Consider the following 21,613-nt stretch of genomic DNA (forward strand, 5'->3'; position numbering starts at 1 on the left):
TTCTCCATGGTGTAGGAGTTAATTTGTTGCTAGCTCAATACAGTGATATTTTCTGTTTAACTGGAGCATAAATGCAGGAATTTAAAGCATTAGTAAGTGCTATCCTTATTCAACGACATAATTTTGCCATTGTAATTGTTACAGTATATAAGCAATCAGTCATCTAATGAAATGTTTTGGCCTAAGAACATTGTGATTTACAAATGCACTTATAATATAGTATTTAAATGGAGAAAGGAAAAAAAAAACAAAACAACAAACAGCCAAAAGAGGGCTAATTAAATTGATAATATAAGAAAGAGCTTTCAAAAAATGTTCCCGGTAAGTGTCTGAAAGAAACCATAAGGAGATTGTATTAAAGGTATTTTTGTCCTTCTGCAGCGTCATCAAGTATCAGATGGTTAACTGATAGGACGACCCAGCCACTCTGTTCTATGACTTCATACAACAAGGGAACCAATTGCTTAAAGAAGTAGAAAGACGTATGTGAAAAAAATACAAGAACTTGTTAAAAAGTACCATGTAACTCTTTATCATTCAGCTCAGCCTCAGCTAGAATGAAGACAGAAACTATTACGAAGGCAATTCTTTACTGAGAAATTACTTGTGAAAGCTAAGACAAAACAGAAATAATGTAACGGCAGGCTTTGATTCCTAAACTTTGCTCAAGACCATCTGAAAGTAGCACACTGCAGTCAACACAATTCTTTCTCTATGATAATCTGCTCTTTAACTTTATAATATCCACTAGCAGTACCAAAGTGTTTTTCCATGAACTGCAGATTAGTAAACATAGACTAAAATGTTTCTGAAACTGAAAATAGAGAGTGCGTTAGTCTATGGTTTTGCCCTACATTTTTTTTTGCTTGTTTCTTTTATTGAAATATTTGACTAGCAAACCCTAATTTTGGAGAACTCATATCCCCTGTGATTGATCGGTGTTTTGAGTCTTGTATAATCAAATCCTTTGTGAGGTCTGACTGCAAATGTTCCAGGTGGAGTTTCTTTCTTTAACTTAGGAAATCTCAAAAATTTTGCTGTTGTATATGATAGATAAAAAAGACAAGGTCGATGCTTGTTCTGTGTTCTTTTAATGCACAGGTATCGGACCTACCTCTTGTTCCAATTAATTTAGATGGGAACTGCTGGCAGTACAGTCTTGCAGAAGTATGAATTCAGTAAATAGTAAAACAAGCAAAAAATAAATTAGTTTAATTAATGTACTTATGTAAAAAAAAAAAGGATATTTTCTTGTTTTTATGCTAAATGTCACTGAATCCAAAAGTACTGACAGCTACAAAAGAGGCCATTATACTTGCCTGAGATTCACACTGGAGGTCAAAATATTTCACTATGATCCTTCTCCTTTTTTAAAAAAATAAAAAAAAAGAAGAAGAAGAAAGCCTGGAACTTACAGTTCTCACTTATCTAAGATGAAATAACATAGAATCAACGCCATCTTATATAAAGAATACATAAATAAATAAGACATTGGGCCTTCTTTACAAAGCAGACAGAACCAGTAAAGGGCTCAAGCAAAGGAATTTTTCCCCTTTGAAGTTCAAATTTAATGTATCCTCTTTTCCAAACTTGTCAATCCCTACAGTATTTAACTATTTGATCTTGAAGAAAAAATTTCTATTCATCACATAGGTATTAGTCATGCCACAGAATGCTTGACTAGAAGTTGCTTGGATACTATGCTAAGGAGTGCAGTATCCTAAGCTGTATAAACTAAAACAAATTTTTATCTTTATAAACTGTCAACAAGAGTGCACTTTTCTCTAGAATATTCATTGCATCGAGACATCAGTGAAACAATACCTAACAGCAGTACTCAGCCTGTACATGGGTTTGTAATTCTTTAGTTGTTGTTGTTTGTTTCATTATTTACAATTCATTATCTAGATAGTTCAGAACATTTGTTAAGACATGTCATGTCACAGTCCAAAGAAGTCACAGATGACCAAGTTATATACTTGGAAAGGGTAAATTAGCCAAAGCATGTGTCAGGTTAACTTAACTCCAAGCACTTCCATACTAATTCATCCACAGCTATTGTGATCTTCTGTGTATAGAGCTGAACAATCAGAAAATACATGTATCCCTTACTATTCAGTATATTTCCTGAAGAGATAAACCTGACAGGGTGTCTTGGTACTAAAAATGCATTTGGATCTCTGAAGTTTATTCTGTTCTTGTAGCTCTCACCACCATGACGTCAAAACCCCAGCTAGCTGAGGACAATTATTTCTTGTGTTTCCTTGAAAGTTAATTTTGTTCTTTCACTTGAAATAATAATGCTACTTTTCTCTACTTTACAGAATTAAAACCTTGTGTGATATAAATGGCTTCTTTTTTACTTGCTAACTATAGTGAATTTTCAATCATTTCTTGCAGGTATATGTTTTTCTAATCGCATGTGTTAATGGTTATGTTTATACATGTAAACAGTTTTCAGTTTACAGGTAACATAGAGCATTCATTGTTAGATGAGTGGTTAGATGGATTTAATTTTGCCAATGAAATGAGGAAAGTTTTAGAAAATAATATTTGTGACAGAGGATAGCTGTAAATACACATGAAAGTGTGATGGACCATTAGATTTACCTAGACTGTAAGAAAATCTCAAATGCAATAGTTAATAAATGACACATTATGTAGCAGATATCTAGCACAATCAATTTTTAATCAAAACTATAGCTTATATGCTTGTAATCAAAACCCTATTCATCACTGAATAATTTTAATGGAGCTAAAACAAATGTAGTCATTAAGGGACATTTCAAATCTTAAAATTACTTGACTCAAAGGTAGCTAATTGAACTCATTCATAGAGTTATTTTCAGATTTAGTCTTTGCTTTTAATCTGCTACTGTGAAATTTTTGTCGGTTTTATTTCTTTTTCAAATCTAGTATGAATTCCCTCTAACTCATACAACCTTGTAATGCCTTTGAAAACTTTATCACCATATTCTGTATCAAACCAGATTACGGTGACTACATAACAGTATTAAATTCTATTATTGTCTTCACAATCTAGAACTTCTTTTAGCATTAACAACTTGATTTCTGTATTTTGGGAGATTTTTTAGAAAAAAGAGGGCAAATTAATGAGTAATTTCAGTCAGTAAAGATGTAAGAGGGCAAGAAATCCTGCTTCTTACTGTCCCACTAGGACAGAGCTGGTATACCTTGCATCATAGACAGAGTAGCAGATCTGGAACCTACACAAAGAGCATTAGAAAGAAACTATTCAAAACATCAAGGTTGGAAACATTCACTTTCTATATAAAGAACAAGAATATTTGTTAAAATATTACCATTGAGTTTAAAACTAACCTAAATTTTCTGATAGTCATGATTTTATATATTCTAATGTGGTCACCACAGAAATTTTTTTGACTGCAAAATATCCTGTAGTTACACTGGTCTCTCTGATGCAATTGGAGTAGGTACTTGTACCCATGAGCTGCCTCTGTGTAGAGGCTGAGATTTCAACGTGTCCCTGAGAAATAACCTCAACATTTTCTGAGGAAAATGCAGAGCAGATCCTAGACATTTGAGCGGGGCTGTGCTGGGGATCTTGCACTTTCAGTTTTCCTGCTGCTCTTGATTGGTAAGTAAACAAAGAAATATACTCTGCAGGTCAGCCAAATGACACCTTTCGTGTAACAAAAAATATGTTGTTTGTGAATACTACAAAGTAATGTTTTCAATTAATTTATCTAATGTAAGCGGTGTCAGCTTAGAATTCAGTCATTCCTAAGAAATAAAAGGATTTTAAATGCTCAGTTTCACTTAACTGTAGGCCATAACTTATTTGCAAACACCGTAGAGCTAGTAATTATTCCAGACTTTTCTTTACTATGAAGAAATGGCAAAACATTTTCATATATCTTCTTTATTGCTCTCAGATGTAACAGAGTAAAAACCAATTTTATCAATACTGTGTTGACACAAGATTCTCCATGAAATCTTGGAGTGTAGTAATAGGTTTAGTAGAAATGAAAAATGTAACTGTACAGATGAACCTTAATAAATCATGTTATATACTGAGATGAGCTAACAGATTTCCACATGTTCTTTGACCCATTAAAGTAAACTGAATGTTTTGTTGCTGTTGCATCTTTTGAGTGAGGTTTCAGTATATTGTTTTTACAAAGAAGTGCCATCTTCAAATTTTCTTGTTCATCTAGTTTACTTTCAAGATATTTCCTCATAAAATAATGTCAGAACCAGTCTAAAGATACTTTTTTCATTTAGTTCAGTAAAATTGCAATTGTCTGCATAATAGCTTTTACACATTTTCACTAGAATTTTCTCTTAAAAGAAGAATTTGAAGGACTTCTTTTGATCATGTTGTTGCAATCCTTGATAACAACTGCACTGAAATTAGGGAGTTTTCTTCAGGTAAAAAATTTGTATAGTGAAGGTACAGAGAAATCGATTTATTTACAAAAATATATATGTTCAAAGTCCCAGTTCTCTGACCTTTATTAAAAATCATTGTATACTGAGTTCAGTGGAAATCTTGCATGATACAGATATAAAAAAAGATTGCACTTGCTGGTAAAAAAATCTAGTCTTACATTTGTATGAAAGAAAAGGCTATAGTTAATCTCCTTTCTGAAGCCATTATATATTGTCTCATATAACCCAGTGACTCTCCCTATACTAATAAACAACATCACAGACCATTCTAAACATGAGAATGCAACAGAAGAAATCTGTCATTTATGAAAGTTTTTTTCAGAACTACCTGTCAAATTTTCTTTTCTACAGAGAAAGCAACATATTATAATGGAACGAGCACTGATTGGGCAGGTAGGAGTCTTGTGGATGTCCTATTGTCCCGTCTTTTACTTGCTGTAGAGGTCTGAGACAAGATCTACCATTCTCTTCCCTTTCCCATAATGGTTTGTGGGATAGATGCAGGATAGATGCAGGATAGATGCAGGATAGATGCAGGACGTCGCCATGCAGGATAGATGCCTGTGCTGCTCTAATGTTTCTGTACAGTACTTCCTACCACAGAGAGTTATTGATCTCAACTCACACCTTTGAACGCTTTTTTCTATGCCAACAAATTGTAGTTAAATGTGGTAAAGTGCTATACAAATGGTTAAAATAATATGCCATATTCCGAGATGATATTAATTAATGATATAAAAGTCCTTTTCTTTCAGCTGTGAATAAATGCAACTGGATTAGGTTAGGTGGAGAAAGGATGAGCTTAAGGGACACAATGGGTGGCATGTAAAAATGTTAAACTGAATAGTTATGCAACACAGGTTCAATAAGGGAAATTCTTTTCCTTCTTTCTCTGTTGTATACATGGTATACTAGATTTTCACTTCTAGACTTGAAAGTAGTTGTTTATTTAGTTCTTTATAGAACTTGCATATGCACAGCTTCTTGATTCCATGCAATGTCTATTGCATGGAATACCGTAACAAATTGACTGTGTTCAGATTCATATATTTTAACAGTTTAACAGTTTTTTTCGGTAAGAAGCTATTTGTGTATTGGCAAAACAGAATAAAATGGATATATTTTTCTCATGCAAGATGACCTGTAAGTTTACCTCTTTGAATATATGACTTGCAAAGCATAGAAATCACATAGCCGTGATCTCCTCACAGAAAGCATCATTGGGCACTGGAACAGGCTGCCCAGGGAGGTGGTTGAGTCACCTTTCCTGGAGGTATTTAAGGCACGGGTGGACGAGGTGCTAAGGGGCATGGTTTAGTCTTTGATAGGAATGGTTGGACTCGATGATCCGGTGGGTCTCTTCCAACCTGGTTATTCTATGATTCTATGATTCCTCCAGAGACTTACTTCAAACGTGGAGACTATGTTCCCTAATGAACACTTCATATTATTCATTACTGCTGATATTCTGCTTACTGAACAAGTTCTGTTCTTCCTAACTTATTTATTGAAGCCCTTTGCAATGCCTCCCTAGCTAATTTATCAAAATAAATATTATATTATCAGAATTTAGGAATAAGCAATCGACACTTATATGATATCACAAGGTTTCAATATATCTGTTTCAAAATAATCTGGTCACAAGTACCTGCAAAACAATTAGCAAATACAGAGCTTGCAACTCAGAAGTCTGTAACTCTAAGGCTAGAATTCTGACAACACTACACCTATTAGTCATTTATCAAGCCTAAATCAAAATATTTAAGCTCATCATACTATTTCAATTCAGGCTTATATATCCTCCACTTCTACTTTTCTTACTAGGACCTCAGTCACATTAAATGAGTTAGTCCTGCAAATAGTAACCTATTTTAAATTATTGGTAGAATAGCCATGACATTGGATAGAAGTTCAGAAATGTATGCAATGCAGGAGGAAGTTATTTTTGAAAATGAGGTTAATTAAAAACTGGAACCTGAAAAAGCAGGATTAGTGCTGAGATTCCCATTTAATTCCTGTCAGTGATTATATTTTTTTTATACACAAAAAAAATTATATTATTCAATATTCAGCATGGCAATGAGAACATACCGCATGAAACTTGCAGTGACTCCAAATCTTCTTCATGATATGCTACATAACAGAATACAATCAAATATTTTGCCCAGCAAGCAATGACAACAGCATCCAGCTGAGGCATGATGTAAAAACACCAAGGGTAGTAACTACCAATGTTTAGAAAATTATTTACTCACACTGCCTCAGATTTGTTGAACACTTTTGTGCTGAAAAAAATCTTTCTGAGGAGGCATCTATAGATGACATGCAGAGGGAAGGCTGAAAGCAAGATAACTTTAAAAGAGTGGATATTAACTTGATATCTGTATGGTTATGACCAATTGCTTTTCACATAAGATGTACAAACCTATGGCTAGTCAACTTGTGTGATAGGCTACGTAGGGTGCTGCTGACTGCAAATGTGGCTCAGACAAGATGAGTTGCAGAAGTAAAGGCTGTTTAGAGCCAAAGCAAACATTTACATATTCCTCATCTGGAAGTCTGACAGCTGCAGAGTCAGAAAATACCTTATTGTCCCTTGTTCATTATCTTCTTTCATATATACATTTCTCTGTATCAATGTGTCTATGTGGTATTCCCAAAGTTATAAAGATTTTTTAATGGTAATTAATTGCGCTACAAAAATAAAAACATTAAACACACCTAACACTTTCAACAAATGCTCCTGCTAATGCCAATGGAAGTTGCACTCAGTAGCTAACATCCATCCAGTAGCTGTATTTAAAAAAAACAACAAAAAAAAGTCATTTAATGCTAGTAATCCTAAACAGACAGTTAAATGTCGTTTACATCTGTGCTATATAAATGTGTGGGAATAGGAGGACCTGAACTATTATTAGAAACCAAGAATCACAGAATAACCACAGAATAACCAGGTTGGAAGAGACCCACCGGATCACCGAGTCCAACCGTTAATTTTATGTAATGTTACTGTTCATGCATTTGGTAAATACAAGATCCATTTAATGTGTTCTACTGTCTTTACAGAATATCTATAAAGACTATCTAGCTCTCAGACTCTGAATTGGTTGAGCATTTGTCAATATGTAGGCTCACTACTTTGAGTGCCATATCATCTGGTTAGGCAAATGAAGAAGTCTTCCCAGCATATTGTTGCTAACTGGATTCAAACTGCAGCTCAAGCTGCAGCAGATCTGGTTTAGTATGCTGTAAAAGCTTCTGGCTCTGTGTTAGATAAAATTCCCTTTTCCCAGCACTATTAGAATCCACAGCTACACTTCCTCCAACCCCCTGCACCATAAGGAATGAGATGAAGAGGCATCTGCCTAAAACAGACTGCCCCTCTTTAACCTCCTGCTTTCTGAATACTTCAGCATCTCAAGATTGTTTCCCTACCTAACTTTTTCTTTGCCTGCTGGCCCTTCCGTTTGAAAATCAGCGCTTACCGTGGCCAAATACAGGACAAAAAATCAGAAACATTGACCTTTGCTTCTGTTTTTCTTGTTGGAGTACAATGTCATTGTACAGTTGGGTTTTAGTATATAAACTCTTTCAAATATATGGTATCTAATCAGTTTATAAACATTTTGAACACTAACCCTACTTAACTGTACCTAGAAATAAAAAGTAAAAATGTTGTGCTGTACATGCCAATTAAGATCAATTTACATTTGTATAAAATGCAGCATTATTCATTTATTCCCATTGACATATAGTGAGCCAGATGATGTACAGAGAAAAAAAAAAGAGAGATTTTTGGGCAGGTGTGAACATGAGCAGCCAAGAAAAACAAACAAACAGACACCACAAGAATTTATCTTTTTTTTTATCTGCCCTTTTTAGCACCTGCTAAGTGGAACTGCAGACAGCAAATCACTTCCTCATCCCTGGAGCTGAACCCTGACAGCCAGAGTAGCTCACTGGTTTAGACATGAGGAAACCATCTTGTTATCCCTTCTGGTGTAGCAAAAGATGTAAATGAATTTTTTAATGAAAGAAAAAAAAGCCCAACACAACTACATAAGACTCTCCTAATATAGATTTAAACTCCTGTATCCTGACATTGATAGGTTAATGATAGAACTCTGATTCCCAGGAGCATAATATTCCTTTTATGTTTTGCAAAGATGCATTCATGCATATGTGTGAATAAAGAGTTAAAAGTCTCTCTTTTGCAGAAAAATAGTGTATTTTTTAATGTCTTTACACATCTGTTATTCCTCTGGGGAAGAAAAAACTAACTAAATGAATCTATTGCTGTCTGAGCATTAAAATCAATACGTTTCCGTAGTTATGAGAAGAAACAGGTCTTGTTAAACATTACTGTGTGAATTTCTCAAGCAAAAGGAATATAAACTACATTTTTATGTATTAATTATTAGGAAAAAGCATTTTATTTCTCCTTTTGAAATTTCCCAATAAACATAACAAGCATTCACTCCATTTCATATTGCACTTTGCGCAGAAATTAGCCATTTGAGTGATGCTTTGAAAGCTTGAAATTCATTGCACTGCAATGATAGTAAAAAAAAAAGCTGTAAAAGCTGGAGTACAGTATGCTGAATTCTTCAGTGAAACACATTTTTCTTCCTCATCCTCTCCAAACACTAATATTGTTTTTTTCCATCTTTCTTTTTTTTAACTCTCTCTTAACACTGAGCTATCTCAAAGTGCTGTTTGGGGTATGCTAACACAAAACAAGCGTACAATTTGTGTTTCCATTTAAAAATACCTCCTTCAAAATAAATTTGTGGACTCTATAACTTACCAGTTACAAAGTTAATGAAATAAAGTAATCCTTAAAGCAAGTACTGACCAAAAAGTGTCCTATGCCTGTCTGAGAGGCAAGATAATGGAATTTAGGGGAGAAGGACAGCAGAAAAATCAGATGATTGCTGTAACTGTCATAGCTTTCTCTACGTTATGTTTAGTAAAGCACAATAAAAACCAACATCAGAAAGAAAATTTCAGCCTAATGTGTGCCATAATTCTATTCTGTTTCATAGTTAGATTTTCCACTGGACTGATTTTTTATGCAGGTAGTAGATTCTCGCCATTTCTTTCTATTCTTTGATCCTTCATCATTTAACATGGACTTCTGATAGGTGGTGTGAGAAAGAACAGTCTGGAAAAGAATTAAAGAGTTAAAAAAAAAATGTCATACCAGCTTCTGAACTTTTCTACCACTTCTTCTCTCCTGAAGATGATTGCTTTCATTCCTGAGATCAAATGAAGACATTTGTCTACATACAAACAATGAATTCCAGTCTGGACCAATCTGATTTTTGTTTGGAACTAAGTTCAAAACTAAATCATAGTACTTTGAGTGTCTAGTTGTAGATAGTGCATTTGAGCTGGTTTTCTAAGCTCCTGATATAGTTAATTATGATTAGATATAGATTTATTAGATATAATTATGATTAGATGTAGGTAGCTCTCAAAGGAGTTTATCAGGCACTAAGCATGGGAATCGTCTGTTTCAGAATTGCCTAGTACCACCTGATGCATGCAAGCATATCAGAGATAAGTGTCCTAAGTGTCTGGAAGTGGAAGTTGTGTGCTGTCAGGAGGAGAAGTAGCTGGAGGTTCCTGTTTTTCCCAGTACTTTCCAGTTTTTAAAATGGAACTAGATATCTACATTTTGGAATATTAATCTCTTCCTCAATAGTTCATTTAAGGTGGGCTGGAGTAATCTTAGGCTCCATTGGCAGCAAAGCCAGCAATTAAATTCTGTTGTGTTTACACAAATATTTATTGCTGCTTAAAATAGAATTGCTTGGTTTGCAGCTGCTGCTGCATTAAAAGGATACTGGTCTTCCCTAGGCCCTATGTCATATCTGCGTCCCCTATAAGGAAGTCTTGGATGATTATTAGTGTTTTTTGACTGTATTTTATTACTTGTTGCAAACTTTTTACACTAGAAGACAAAGGAAAACTATCTATGAAAAAGTCTTTGAGAAGAGCTGATAATGAGGAAATAAATCCAGAACAGGAAGTCTTGGGGAACAATTGTGAGATGATGGAAGTGGGGAGGCTGTATCTCTTCCTTTTTCTTTGATATGTAAATTTTTTGTACATTACTAGATCAAGTGAGTGAAACATTTTAAAAAATGGAGAACAAAGTGATTTCTTGGACTGTTACTGCCAAATATAAAAATCTTCTACAAGAAGCATAGGGGCAGAAGGGTGGGAAGTGAGGGGAATGCATAATTGATATCTTAAAAGTCTGTACACCCATTGTTGAGGAAATGAGAAAACAGCAACACATGACTGACAAAGGTAGAAGCTTGAATTCCTGAAAGTACTTGCAGGAGAAAAGATCTAAGAAGCTTCAAGTTACCGTGTTTGCAGTCGTTACATGCTGTGTATGTGTATCTGTTGGGGTATATATGCAATTTTAAATAGAGTTTTAAGTCTCACTCATTAACAGAAGTGAGAAAAAAAGAATAAGATACCTAAAAATCCTTGACAGTCCTCTCTGCTTATGCACTTTTCATCCAAAAAAAAACCTGGAGTACACACAAAATGTTATGAAGTAAAAAGATGGAGGAGTGACATAGGCATCAGCACCCACTCTGTGGGATGATACTACCCAGCCCACATAATCGTATTTCTGTGGTGGGATATCAAAAACATATGTGCTGTTAATATTCCAGGGAGCCTCCCAGACCAAAGGAAGCACAGGAACACCTGTGTGCAGAATAGCAAGACAAATAGAGCAGCTGAGGGAGTGTCCAGTTAAGCAGTGGGGTGGTCTAATAGGGCTGTGCTGTAACTGCATTCATTCTGTGAGGTCTCTTCCAGTGTCTGCATGGAGATTTGCTTAATTTTACTCATTCTCCCTGTTATCACAGTATAATTTTCTTTTCAGTGTGAGACTTTCATGCTTCTTTACAGATAAAATCCATCTGATCTGAAGTGAGCTGTCTTTTTCTCAGGAAGTGGGGCTGGATTTCTTGATTTTCAGAGTGGAGTCTACAGAGAATATATTATATTTATGAAAAGTGTATACAAATCTGTTAGCTTGAGGAGTACGGATGTAGGGTTTTTGTAAGGAATATTACAGTATTAGTTGTTTTGGACCCTGACTTGCCTATGCAGAAATCAGGTAATGATGGTACTTCTATGAAGGAAGATTAGTGGAAAATTAGTAAAAGTCCTGTTGGAAAACTACTGTTGACTCATCTGCTGAAAAAACGAGGAAGGATCGATCAGTGCAGGGCTTGTGTTGGGCCAGGATGCATCTGACGATGACAAAATGACCATTTGTGAAGTTCAGTAGGAATTTTCAGTGATGATTACAATGAGTGAAATACAGACACAGCTTGGGTGCGTAGTTACTTTTCCACCTTCTCTCTCCTGGAAGGATAAGATTAAGAATTTAGTGTTTCCGAATAAACATACAAGTATACCCTGAAGCTCAGGCAGGATAATAACATGTTGGTCTTCTGTGGCTTTTACGTTTTCCATCTTTCTCTTTGTTTGTTGTTGTTTTTGTTGTTGTTTTTGTTGTTGGGTTTTGTGTGTGGTTTTGGGGAGTTTGTTTTGCTTTAAAAAAAAGGATTTGCTCTAATAGATTGTTCTTTTTCACAGACTCTTTGCAAACTCCTCAAAGGGTGGCTCCAAGTGATGGAAGTGCCTAGTTCCTGCTACAGCAGAAGCACAGCTGATAAACTAATACCATACAAATGGGTTTGGAATACAGAACATGAGGGTGGACTGAAGAGCTTTATTCAAAAGAACTTTGGTGACAAAGACCAGCAATATGGAAAGAGTTCCCACAGCATTTCATTTACATCCCAGTGAGCAAGATAGTGTAGTGAAAGACACAGGCCAAAGAGCAAACAAATTAAAGAACAGGTACTTGTAAATTACTAGTCTGTTTGCTACTGATGCCTTGAAATAGAAGGGTGACAGATTTTGAAGTTATGTAAGGAAAAAAAACCCACTTGTATTATTAAAATGTAGGTGGCTGTTGATGCCATGAGGTCTGGAACAGGCATTGACACAGTGATAGTGGGATGCTCAGTTTATCCATTTATGTGTTCCTTTACTAGAGAGGGAGACCATCTGCCCTACATCCACCCCAGACCTACTTACTACAAACACCCTTGCTTCAGGGTTAGATGAGAGGGTTTGGTTTCTTATCCTGCTCCACAGCTGCTGTGAGTAAGAATAGGGCTTCCAGTAGGCACCCCAATACCTTATCCTCGAAGTATGCCATATCCCAATAATACTTTCCCCTTTCTTGGCCTCCGTTTTCTCTACCTTTGTATCTCCCTTTCTCTTCTCAATTTATCCCCAGATAAATCACTCAACCTATAACTTCTTGTTTCCAGCTGCTCCTGGTTTTGTCTCAGTCATTCCTAAATATGTTATTTCTGATCCTGTTACCTAGGCAGTTTTGGCATTATATATTATTACTGATGGTTACATGGGTGCTGCTGGCCTTACAATATTGTACTTCTCAAATATTCCTAATAGTCTCCTCCAGTTATCTGTGGAGTTTGTCATTTTCTCATATACCTCCTACTTAACACCTGTGAGATTCAGCCACTCTTCATAACTAACTTTCCCTGGCTTCCCACGCAGGCTTTTGTTATGCCAAGCAGATTCTAGTGTCCTGACCAGCTGATTTCCACCACCTGCTCAAACACTCACCCAGAGCAAGGTTTCCTCAGCAGCCCGAGAATTCATTTTCAGTCCACAGTGATTGATATGTTCTGTTCTGGTCTAGTCTGTTGCCCGTTGCTTGAAGAATGCATGAAGTTGTGATGAGCTGTGATACCAGCTTGCTGAAATCCTGAAGAAACTTTCTTCCATTACAGCCCCGAGGTTAAGCATGTAGCCTTGCAAAAGGACTGACAGTGGGGAAGACATTTCATCACCTCTTTAGTTTAAGGAAGTAATTGTAGGACAACTTTTGATATTGATGATCTTTTTAATTCTTGACTTCTTTGGTGGTTGTTTATGATGGATTTGTAACCTCTGTTCCTCCTGAGGGCTTGCACTCCCACATCTGCCATTCATTGCCTTGCAACTGAGGCTCTGAATTTCTGCTGTTCCCTGCAGTCATGCACATCTTCCAGTCAGAAAGACTCCAACATTTTCCACATATTTATGATCAAGTTTTTTGACATCACAAACCTTGGACAGAGAACTAAAACCAAAACATTTGTTAAAAATTATAGGTTTAGTTCCATCCATACATTATAGCAATAGTTAAAAAGGCAGAAAGTGTTTATTTATGAGTGATATCAGTGTGGTTATCCAAAGAAGATATATTTTTCTAAATTTATAAATCCCCAGAGACTGCCCACTTATTGCTTCTGCTTGCCAAGGCCTCCTGTGAAATACAGTTAAGCAGCACTTGTTGCTCAGGTTGATAACCCTGGGTGAACACCATTCATTGACTTGTCTGCTCTTGAAACAAACTTGAAATAAAATTTTCCTTAACGTTCTAGAAAACTGAGATAGCTAATTGAACAGTGAGATTAACAGTGAGACAAGATCTATGCAGAGAAACTAAAATTATGATGTATTAAAAGCTTTGCTTAATGGTGAAAGAGATCCTCCTACATCTCTGGTATTGCCTAGTACTGCAGCAGTGTTGGCAAGATACTGTGTGACAGGACGGTGGCATGGACATTCATATGGATTTGCCTTTCCTGATATTTAGTTGTGTGTTTTTGATATATTGTCACCATTTTCTTACTTCTTTCTCAGTAGTTTAATTTTTAAGGAATGAGGGCTAAACAAAAATTGCTGCATCCATTATTCTCAGGTTTGTCTCTTTCTAGCTTTTTTCAGTAGACTCTTCTGTGCTTTGGATAAGTATCCTAGCCTCTCTAGTATCATAGGTAGATATAATATAAGTGTCCTCATTCAGATGGAATAGAGTTCATTTTCTTCAGCTTTTCATACTGGCCTGGCCATGAGGAAGTGGGGAGTGCACAAGATGCTGGGAGGGGACACAGCCAGGACAGAGGGCAACTAAGTCAAATTGACCAAATCGATATTCCATACATATGACATCTTGCTCAGTATATGAACTGCAGGAGGTGGCAGGGTAGGAAAGAATTGCTGCACAGGAATGGGCTGGGCATCTGTTCCTGGCTGGTGAGCAATTACACACTTTGTATATTCTGTTGTTATTATTACTATTATTATTATCATTATCATTATTATTATCATCATCATCATCTTCCTGTGCTGCTCTATTAAACCATTTTTATCACAACCCAGGAATATTAGCTTTGTCTTTCTGATTCTTCTCCCCATCCCACTGTGGGGGAAGGAGTGAGTGAGCAGCTGTGTGGTATTTAGTTGCCTGCTGGGACTAAACCATGGCAATATACATTCAGGAAAGATATCTCAGTATCTACAGAGCATTCAAGTATCTGACACTAGGATGACTCATTCAAGCAGTGCTGTATCATTAAGTCAAACCACGCAGTCTGGTATTGTATTAAAAGGGTTCATGTTAATCTTGTGAGGGAAACTCCACCAGATATGCTGAAATTGTGTAACCCAAAGGCATATTTTCACAAAATAAGGCCAGCTATCTGTCTCTTCTGCCTCATAGTGCATGCCACAAATGATAAAAGACATGAAACTTACCCTTCATTGCCCACAGAACACCCCACACCCAACCTTCCCAGAGGGTTCACTGGCCCTATGGCTTGACTTAATCTCACATTTACTTCTTACTGTTGTTTTCTTGATGTACTGACACACAATTTCTTGTGAGCAGTCAGACAAAACTACATTTTAAAACTCTGCATTTTTCTTAGTCTTCAAATATGTAAGAAGAAGTGGCACAACATCCAGAAAGAAATTGCTCCCCATGCTCGCTGAAGGTAGCATAAGAAGCAATAGCCTTATATTGCTGCAAAAGGTATTTAGGATTCTGACAGGCTTGTGGCAGAAGATTAAAATCAGCCATCTAGTTTTCATTTACCTTAATATACTGAACTGAATGCTGTGATAAGTCAGACGGTAATCATTTGCAGTATCAGGCATCCCTGCAGTAATGGACAGCTGTAGAGACAAACATCTAGGAGCTTTAACAGATTCATCTCTTTGATTTTTGTCTGCTGAAGCAGATCTACCACGGCCCTTAATTTAACCATTAAGGTAAGACTTCTTAGCCATAAGTACAACCAAACTTTGGATTATTCTGCCAAAGATATTGGCAGAAAATAAATCTTAAAATGCCTGTAAGAACAAGCATATGTAAATATCAGTCTAGAGTCTTTGATCCCAAATGTGGGAGAGGCAGATGACAGACTTTGTTCCAGTGAACTCACAGACCCTCTTCTCCTTCTGATTCCAGTAATTTTCTGAACAAATTATTTCATTTTGACAAATTATCATGTATTATCTAAGCCAAAGAGGTCTTTAACACTTAGCAGACAGCAGAAAAATAATGGTATGATTTCCTTGTTTCATTAAGGAACAAGACTCTTTCCTTAACTCTAGTACTTTTTTTTTTGAGGACCCCTGCCTTACCTTTTGAAGATAATGACCTTTATCTCCATGGTACTCCTCCAAAAAGAAAGTCTACTATCAAGACCTCTATTTATAAATATTCAATTCAGTTTTCCATTTCTGCTACTTTTTTCTTGTCCAAAAACAAATAATGGAAGGACTTCCTACACAACAACATATCGAACAGCACTGACCTCTAATTTGAGTCCTTTAGTTTTAACGTGACAGTTTTGAGACACACACTAAGAACTGAGGTGAGCAACTCAAATTTAATTGGTACTTTAAAACAGAACTGTTTATAATTTTTCATGTTTAATTGAAAGATTGCAACTCATTAAAAGAGATTCTTTTTCCTGGAAAATGTGTTAGTAACTGTCAGTCCCTGAAGTCAAAGCATACTTTATGGTTTTGAAACATTTTTTAAAATTGCTTTTCAATTATTTTATTGTCAGTTTTGGAAATCCTTGTGTGAAAGCAATTTTTTGCTTTGAATTTTACAAAATTTTGAGAAATTGATGTTAGGATACGAGAAAAGATACAAAAATAGTTGCCATGAACATTTTTTTATATTTAAGTTTTTAGGAGTTTATTTTTGGTACTAATATCATATGTAATTATTTTGTTATCAACTTGGAAGGGTAGAATTATTCTAAATTTTGTTCTAATTGCACTTATGAACAGTTATGCCTTACGTTCTTCCTTCTCCTCCGAAGATTCTTTACATTAAAACCTGAATAATACTAACCCAAAAGTTTTTAGCAACTGCACTGTGAGAAATAATAAGTTTACACTTTTATTGAACTCCAAAAAATACAAAAGTTGCTTTCAGAGGTTGTCTTCTAGCGTATCAAACCTTATCCAGTAAAATTTTCAAGATCCACCAACTCAAATTTAACCTCTAGCTAAGCTTTTTTTAGGACTTTATTTTCTTTCCTGTATAAATAATTACATGATTCTTTCCATTAACTGGAACAGTAAATGTTGAAACAGTTAGAAAAGTTTGTTACAGACTTTTTTTTGCCTAGAAATAATATATATATATTTATGTATATAAATGAATTAATGATATTTTACTCAGTGCTATTTATAGGGTCATATTAATCATTCTATTATTTTTAATAGTTCCAAGCAGCTAATATAGAAACAAAAAGAATAGGTGACAAATGAGACACCATGACAAGTGAAGATTAAACTCTCAAATTGAACAATCAGTCAATAAATACAGGGCTAAAAATTGCCACTTCAAACTGCTAACATAGCACTGTTGCACATCAAATACATTTTACATAAACGGAGGTCAGCTCACTCTATAGCATATGGGGAACCATGCTAGATTTATAAATGGCTTTGCATTTAATAGCTTAATGAGCTATATATCTAGTGACAGTATATGTTCATAAAATCCTCACATCTGGCTGCAAAAATTATTTCTTAAAAGAACCATTTTTTTTTTCCTTAGTAAGTATTATATCCTAATATTTAGACTAAGGACAGTCAGTTAATTCTAGATGTCATCTTATATGAGGGGAACTCTTCTGCCTTGCTTAACCATAATTAGCATCATATAGCCAATGAAGTGTTTGTGTCACACTTAGATATATACTGTGCATAGTATATTTAGCTCTGTTTGTAGTCTTGTTTTGAAGAGTGCCAAGTTTTATTTTCATAGCTGTTTAAAATGAATACTGTAGGCAGAAGATAAAAGGACTTGCCAAGCTGATACGTCTTGAATCTGTGTATTTATTGCCAATGCTATTAATGCAAATAGCAGAGTGAAAGCTAAAAGCACAACATTAAAAGCAAGCTCCTACAGCTATGCCCAAATTCTGCAAAAATATCACATAATTAATAATTATCCAAATGTACAATTTGTTTTGTGACTTACACAAAGTAGTTCTTCCTGACATTTCATTTTATTGCTTCAACCTGAATTTCCCTGCTGATATTTGTGACTGCTTATTTCTATGGTAACCCTGGAGGAAGGAATGGAAGGGTGCCTAGAGAAAAGAAAGGAAGGATGTTACAAGAAGGAAAACAACATGAAACTGAGAAAAACAGCCAATAAAAAACCCAAATGGAATTGCAACAGCTTTTATATGAGACTAGACTCACACAAATAACATTCCATGTCCAAATAAAAACAAATGAGAAGCATATTTTGAATGAAAGCTCTGAATATCCTTGTACTGGATAAGCTATCCCTTTTAATATCAATGCACATTTAATCTGGCAACAGTGAAAGGAAAAGTAGAGGAAAACCTTTGGCTCAACAAGTAACTTTAAGTACACTAGGATCAATGTCTATATTCCCAGTACAGTTTACAGGTAATTGAAAGTTTTATTTAACTTCATACATCTATGTAAGGGCACCCAGGTTAATGTCATTCTCCTAGATTGTTAAGTGAAATGTAGACTTCTCCAAAAGTTGATTTCAACCCATCAGATGTGTCCACTTCTCAACATTGATTGTATGAGGTTACTGACTCAATTCAGATAGGGGAGTTAGGTGCTTAAAATTACCATCTTTTTGTATTCTAGTGGGAAAATAATAATCTTATGTCGTTATCTGAATGCATGGATTCATTAGTAACATTTATCTACCACTTTAAAATAACAACCTTTCTGATACACATTAATGTAATTTGAGAGGGAGGTGATGGGAAGTAATAAAGATGGAAAAGTGTAGTTGAAACTGCTTTACAGAGTTTTTTATTTAGATCAAGCTGTCCATTGGGTCACTGATGAATTTAGGACACATCTAGAACCTCAGCATGGTGTTAGATATTTAAGGCTCTTTAAGGTTTGTGGATGTTTACAAAGGAAAGATGATCTCTTCAAGAGCAGGTTCTCTGGTTTCAACTCCCTTGCTACATAGCTAAAGTCAGAGTGTGGCTGCTGGATTTGACATATTGTGACACATGGAGATAATTGAAAGAGTGCCCATTCTTCTACAGGCCACCACAGCTCATCACCTCCATATTATTTTACTCTTAAATGTCTCTCTTCATGAGGCATGAGCATAATAGAGGGCAAGTACTTGTCAACATCCTAAAGTAAAGGGGAGATCATCTATAAAAAATGAATTATCTTGTGTATGACCTACTCTAGTTAATGTTACCCTTTTCTTCCATGGCTATTATATCAATTGGGATATTTGTATTTTTCTGCTAAATATAAGAGATCGTCACAGGATGTCACATGCTGTGCTCACAAGGAGTGTTAAACAGAAACACTCTCAAACAAGAGATATTCTAGCATTATTTCCATTGTCATAAGTATCAGACAAACCTTTCTGATTCTATAAAATTTCAGGTTTTATCCCAATGAATAATTCAAATGAATTGTGTTTTTCCACTGTTGATAAGCTGACTGGTGATGTTCTGCTTTTAAGAAAGACTAAACCTATTGTTTTGAGAGATATGATATGGTTGGACAAGATTATGCAATTCTATGGTGATTCTATGATGATTGTGACAAAGTCTGCCTTCTTCTTGATCCTAAAGGTGTCACTTGTGTGAATAAATACTGTATTAAACTGTGTAAAGAGGTGGAACCAGGTCTTGAATCACTGTCATCCATCAACACCAGTGCCCGACTACTTGTTTTTTTCATTATCTTGCGTACAGAAGCTCATTGACATACAAAAAAGGTAGAGAGAAAGAGAGGAAGAGTGCATCAAACGGTTCTTTATATTACCCATTTCATGTGAAAACAAAAGTGGGAAAAACCAGACAAATGAGTTCTAAAGCTATTTAGACCAGATTTCTCAAAAAATAAATAAATAGAATACTGGAAGTCAATTTTACATTAGTCCCCATATTAAATCTCTTCTGAGTTCTTAGACACAAAAGGACAAATTCATATTTTCCACTTGAATTATTCGTTTTGTATTTTTATGGAAAAAAACAAAAAATGATTTCCAAGACAGTAGTATAGTTTGTAAAACTCCTTTCAAACAGATGACAAAATGTCTACTGGATCTGAATATATTGCATGTCACCCACTAGCCCACTTATTCAGTATGGGTCATTGTGCACAAAAGCATTCAAGTGTGATAAGAGCACTTGGTAAATAGAGTAATAGGATATGCAAAACCATAGATGCCATCCTTTCCAGTCAAGTCCTTAAGGAAAAAAATAATGTATCCCCTTCTGTTCTTTTAATAAACCTCTACGGGACAGAAGTATATACAGAAAATCTGGTTCCTAATCTGCTTTCATCTGGAAAGGAAAAGAAAAGACAAAATAGATGTAATCAATTTTATAGATATCAAATAATTGAAATCATGTTTTATTAAAAAAAAGTGTCTGATTTTTAGACTTGCTATCCAGCATGAAGGATATTTTAAGCAGGTTTATCATTCAAAGAACTTAAAAATTTTACATCATCAGCACAGCTTTTGTCTGATAATACCTGTTGACTTGGCTTAAATTGTATGTCTAGATGTGGTTATTTAAAAAAAATTAATGGCTTCAGTATTCTGTATAAGACAAGAAAAAAATAATTTAACATCCCTCCATAATAAATTATATATATCTTTCTTATAGAACATCTTCTTACTATTAAATAGCATAAAACTAAATGCAGGCTGTATATTAACACCAGCTTAATTCCAAAGTCTATGTACCAAATCTCCATACATCGTACCACAATTTGGTATTATGCTGGGAATAATACCACAGAAAGCAAACTAAATAATAGTTAGCTATCATAATCACATCAGCAGTACGGCCTGGTTCTTTGTCACAACTCCAGTTCTGTGGAGGTGAACCGCAACGTGCTTTCATTGGTCCCTTGCTCTTGGTCTCTTTCAAATGTGCACTTGACCTACCACAGCCCAAGAGTTTCACTGTAATTGGCAGTTCTCCTAAGAGTTATAAGCAGGGACACATGGGTCAGGTTTCCAACTTATGGTCTATCAATCATTAATGGTTTTGCAGGTCAGGCAACTGAGTTCTCATATCATACCATCAGAGTCTCAGAGGGAGCTCACCGGGTAGTATACTCTTCCTTCTGCTACACAGGGCCAATGCCTCAATACGTCATTTTTGGAACATGGTATTTGATGCATCATGCATGATAGATGGTTTCATTAGTGTCTATGACACATCAAAAGAATGAAATGTAGGATACACTGCTGATAGGAGCTTAAAAATACATAGGCATTTGATGCTTTCTGTCTTTATGTTTTACCAAGACAGTGATATGAAGGCTCGAATATGCAGCTCAAAAGCTCTTAAACTTTAAAAGCAAAATGATTGTTTTTTGTTTTTTTCTTTGGTTGGATTAGGTGCAGTTAAGTGTCAATGATGAAAGATGAAAAAAAATCCATAAGCACCAGAATCAGTTTTTTATTTAAAAAATAAAATGTTTTTTTGATAATCATTTTGTAGTTTTTATTTTAATACAAATATTCTGGGTCATATTAGGAGTTCATAATTGGGTTTATAGCAGTCTTCAGGATTTTTTTATCGCAATTAAGTAACATTTTTTAGTTTTCTGTTTCTAAGGATTGCAACAAAATAGAATAGTATTAAGCATTTTTTAAGAAAACGTATTTTGGAACTCCTAGTATCAATAAAGATTATGAATCAAATTACAAAGCATCTGTAGCCTGGGCTGAATCATAACACATGATAGTCAACTCATT

This window comes from Phaenicophaeus curvirostris, chromosome 1 (assembly GCF_032191515.1).
Source record: "Phaenicophaeus curvirostris isolate KB17595 chromosome 1, BPBGC_Pcur_1.0, whole genome shotgun sequence".
NCBI classification, from domain to species: Eukaryota; Metazoa; Chordata; class Aves; order Cuculiformes; family Cuculidae; genus Phaenicophaeus; species Phaenicophaeus curvirostris.